The sequence below is a fragment of the Sprattus sprattus genome, assembly GCF_963457725.1.
Source record: "Sprattus sprattus genome assembly, chromosome: 3".
Taxonomy (NCBI): domain Eukaryota; kingdom Metazoa; phylum Chordata; class Actinopteri; order Clupeiformes; family Clupeidae; genus Sprattus; species Sprattus sprattus.
The window spans coordinates 21574271-21579802 of record NC_137922.1 but is presented as its reverse complement, the minus strand read 5'-3'; positions in this window follow the sequence as shown (position 1 = coordinate 21579802).

The following is a 5532-nucleotide window of genomic DNA, read 5'->3' as shown; positions in this document are numbered from 1 at the left end:
ACCACTTCAAAATTATCAGTTTCTCTGGTTTTACTATTTATTGTTATGTGTTAAAGTAAAATGTACATTTTTGTTTTATTCTATAACCTACTGGCAACATTCCTACCAAATTTCAAATGAAAATATTGTCATTTAGATCATTTATTTGCAGAAAAATGACAATTGGTCAAAATAGCAAAAAAGATGCAGTGTCTTCAGATCTCGAATAATGCAAAGAAAACAAGCTCATATTCATTTTTAAACTACACAATACTAATGCTTTAACTTCTGGCTGAGGTTTGTAAAAGACCATAAGGATTGAACCAAAGCCGACTGGAGGGTCTCCTAGTTCGTCTTCTCTGATGAGTCCAATTTCACAGTAGGTGCAAGACTCTGGGGCTTGTAGGCCTCTCCAGGTCTCCGTCTAACCATCAGACGACCATGTGTTGGGCAAAGCTGAAAATTGGACTCATCAGAGAAGACGAACTAGGAGACCCTCCAGTCGGCTTTGGTTCAATCCTTATGGTCTTTTACAAACCTCAGCCAGGCAAAGTACAACGTTGTCCCGGAAGAAAAACTTGCTTCCTTTTGCTCTGACAATGTTCCCCAACTCTGAGAAGTGTTTTTTCCAGCAGGGCAATGCTCCATGCCACACAGCCAGGCCAGTAAAGGTGTGGATGGAGTATCACCAGATCAGGACCCTGTCATGGCCAGCCCAATTTCGAGACCTGAATCCCATAAAAAAAACTCTGAAATGTGATCAAGAGGAAGATGGATGGTCACAAGCCATGAAAAGAAGCCGAGCTGCTTGAATTCTTGCGCCAGGAGTAGCATAAAGTCACCCAACGGCAATGTGAAAGACTGGTGGAGAGCATGCCAAGACACATGAAAGTTGTGATTTTAAATCAAGGTTATTCCACCAAATATTGATTTCTGAACTCTTCCTAAGTTAAAGCATTAGTATTGTGTAGTTTAAAAATGAATATGAGCTTGTTTCTTTGCATTATTCGAGATCTGAAGACACTGCATCTTTTTTGCTATTTTGACCAATTGTCATTTTTCTGCAAATAAATTATCTAAATGACAATATTTTTATTTGAAATTTGGTAGGAATGTTGCCAGTAGGTTATAGAATAAAACTAAAATGTACATTTTACTTTAACACATACCAATAAATAGTAAAACCAGAGAAACTGATAATTTTGAAGTGGTCTCTTAATTTTTTCCGCGGCTGTATATGTTACTCTAAAGGTATTTTATCATAGCTTGAGGGGTACTCTGTAATATCAAATTGAAATTTGCCACCATACTATGCTTAAGACTCAAAAGTAGGCCTTTACATTTGGGCATGGAATTTTAAGTAGAATTTGCCAAAAACATAGATATGACTGGCTCATGGCATAGGCAAACTAGGCGTTTGCATAGATATGACTGGCCCATGGCATAGGCCAAGGGCGTAGATTTGCATAGGGTTGGTAGGGACTAGTCACGACCAAAGTTTGGGAAAGACAAAAAAGTCCCTACCAATATTTTGTTAATTTGAGAAAATAATTATTTTGCACAATATATTTGCAAACTCATTCGTATTATTATCAATACAATGTTCGTCGCCCAGAAGAGTTATAAATGCATTTCTAAGTTTTCCAATGCGCCCTCGAGCCTGTGAGACAAGATGCTGTCATTTAATTGGCTGAAGTGGCAGAGTCTGATACGGTAAGCTACTAAATTCGCCAGGAAATAATAACGCCTCATATCAGTATTTCGTTTGATCTCAGCATTGATATTTTGACCCTTTTGTGCTCTGAAAAGCCACCTAAAAAGAAAAGATATGCCAGAAGTTTTTTCCACCCATAGAGCTATCAAAAAGCCCAGGTCGCTGTTAGTTAGCTAGTCGGAAAACGACCCACATTGCGAAGCTGCTAACCCTAAATCGCCACCCATTGTACAATGGAAACATGTTTTGAAAGTTGTTAGTGTGTAGGGCATGTAACTTTAGCTTGCATTACATCTCGTCTTGTTGAAGACAGAAGGATAAGCTACCCTACCCTGTTTAGACAATTTTACCCATGAATGTAATCAATCACACTGGCTATTTTGAGAATACATGTTATACTTGAAGGTAGTAAAAAGGTGCAATAAATTGGGATGCCCAAATGCATGTAGCATATAATTCATGAATACATTATTTCATTGCACTGCAATCCAGATGATGTAGGCTTAGTACAGCTCCATAAAACCTGAACTATTTACCTACATATTACAAATTAATTTCAGAACAAGCAAATGCACTGCATGTACTTCTCATTAGGTAATTTTGTTCATTAAGGCAATATTTTGAAATGCATTCAGGAAACTAAGAAATCCAGTGCAGATGTAGTGCAGGTTGAGGAAGAATCAGCTGGACCATCAGGGCTTCAGATGAGGTCTTACTCATGTTTGGGATATCCAAAAAGGACAACAAAAACATGTGATGTCAAGAAATGTGGAGAACGTTTATTTTTTTTAAATTAAACTAAGGTTTTATTATTCTTATTATGTTTAAATCAGTTCCAAGTTCCACAAGTTAGTAGTACACAAATGTTAATATATTCTAATAAAGTTTGCCTGTTAACTACATTTTTTAATTTATGGTGGGGGTGGAGGGGGTCTGCCGGGCAGTGTCCCTACCAATGCTGAGACCAAACCTACGCCCATGGCATAGGAAAACTAGGTGTTGGCATAGGCAGCAGCGGCAGTGAAGCGCATGATGTTGGCCTACCCTTTTTTCTCAGGTAAGTTGCTAGCATTACATCCCCAGACCAAGAGCGTGACTAGCTTGATGGATGACGTCGATAGGTTATGCCCACCTCATGGAAACAGAACAGTAGCTTATTCTTTTGGAACAATATATTTCAAAATATTGATTGGAAAAGATTTTGTTATATTGTTATATATTTGTTTTAAAGGTTTTCATGATAAAGTACATGAAGTCACCCTCAGAATTGTACATAACTGTTACCCTAGCAACTATGTATTATTGAAATTTTATCCATGTGTTTTATCTGTTCCTTTTGTCAATTTTGTTTTACTGATACAGTCAACCATATTTTTGGGTAATTTTCACCCTTATTTTCATTCTGTTCATGGTTATGCTCATGTCAATATGTATCTGTATATGTTTGATGAACTTGTTTGCAAACAACAAAAGGAAAAACAGAACGATTTGATTGGCTGATGTGTCTAACATTTACACGACTGTGGACCATCGAGTCCTGAGTCATTTATGGTGTTGGAAAATGGTTCGCTTTTATCTTTTGTCTAAATCCTCATGAATGTAACATTTACAGATGTGATGGGATAGGACCAATCAACAAGCATTAAACAAATGTTCTATTTAGGACGGTCTTGTAGACAGTAGGCTACAGGACGGCATCTATACACTTACCAGCAATAAGCACAATGTGATAATAAATTATAAAAGCTGTCAAGTAATCCGTAAATACTTAATTTAACTATTTGTATTATTATCAGTAGTCGTAGTAGCATTAGAATTGTTATTATATTATTATTTCTATTTTATTATTATGATTCTATTATTTGTATTTCTATTAAGCATGACAATATTCATGCTCCTCCCTGGATGGGAGGAAAAACCAGAAACACTGGCATTGTGTTGGATGAAGAATATTAAGCATACATTAGTGTGATTTGATTGTGTTGTATCAGGTAGAACACAGACAACAACAAGAAAAGAAGCAGGGACACCGTATCAAGAAAAAAAAAACATCTTTAATGAAGTGTTGACTGTCTGCTCCTCAGAATACAGGAAAATACATTTAAGGTTGACTGCAAGTATGGCTATATACATACATACATAACCCCAAACCTGCGTGTGGCACATCTGTAACAGGTTCATGTATATAAATATGTACAGCAATAACAAATGTACAACAGTATCAGCTTGTGCAAGTGTGGTTAACATAGAAGGATTATATATAAAATACCCCCCCCCCCCACACACACACATACACGCACTCACCATATTGTGTTCTGTGTGTGAACAGACACATACACACACGCATTGACCCACTCACTGAAATGACAATTGAACACAGAAATCATGTGGTGCTTCTCTACAGACCGACACCCACAGACACACAAACCCACGCATGCGCACGCACACACACGCACGCACGCGCACGCACACGCACACACACACACACACACACACACACACACACACACACACACACACACACACACACACACACACACACACACACACACACACACACACACACACACACACACACACACACACACACACACACACACACACTTAGTTTCATGTATGCTAATACTGTTGAGTGTATCGACAGTCTGTGAGGTAGACTGCTCATGACAGAAGAACGGTTGAAACGTTTCACCTTCATCTGTTTGTTTGTATGTTTGTTTGTTTGCAATATCTGCTTGTGTTTGCCTGACATCCAATGCTGTATAAATTAAACACTACATGTAAAATATGTAGCGATGAGGTAGAGATGGTTTTAAAGGTGTTTCAACAAAACAAAAAAAAGGAACTAAAAAAAAACAAAAAACACAAACATGCACACTAGAAGAAGAGAGGCACCACTGTGTTCCTCACATATAAACAAACAAACAAACAAACAAACTAAATAAAACATTATCTTCCCAAATAATGTATATCTTTAAAAAACAGTAAACAAAGAAAATAATAATGTAATAATGTCATCCCAAAATGTATTCTTGCTGAGGGACTGTAAATGTGTGTGTTTGCATACTCAAAATAAAGTGAGCCTTTTGCAATCCAGAATTTAACCAATTAGTCCATGTTATTCTCATCTTGGGGTTTCTGTTCGATCAGGCCCTCGCCAGTCAGAAAAGCAATCTCTACTAGAAGACAAAGGATCCAAGGAACACATGACATTGTAGTGACTATTTCCCAAAGGGACATTTTTGGTTAAATTCTTTAATATGACAACACTGACCAGCAGTACCCCGACGCCACCCCAGTACAAGTTTCACAAAAGTGACGTTTAGCATCCCAATCTCTGCCGTAGATTAAGTCTCGCTATGGATTCTGGGATAAGGCGTTTCAGTTCTGCATTGTGCAATGATCTCGTGGTCAGATGAAAGTTGGATGTAGTTAATGTTTACATATGAGAAGAAATGGTAACGACTGAAGCCACAGGTCAACACAGGAGCACGAGCAAGACATGAGCGTCTTCAATAAACACATTAGCGCGCGGTTACTAACATAGTTATTCATATGTAATGAAGCATATCATTTCAAATGAAGGAGAAGTACATGAAACATGGTAAGAAAAAGCCTGCGGTGAGGCTAAGTGGCACTGCTGTGGTACTTACTGTACAGCAGTGTTACCATGCTAGTGCTTAGCAACAGACACTTCAAAATAAATGTTTGTCGAGAAAATACATTCAATCACAAGGCTTCATTGTTTCAGGTGGGCCAAGAGCTGTCAGTTAAGAGCTTAGAAAGAGTGAGAGACAAAGAGGAAGATAGATTGATAGAGAGATGAAAAGAGAGAATGA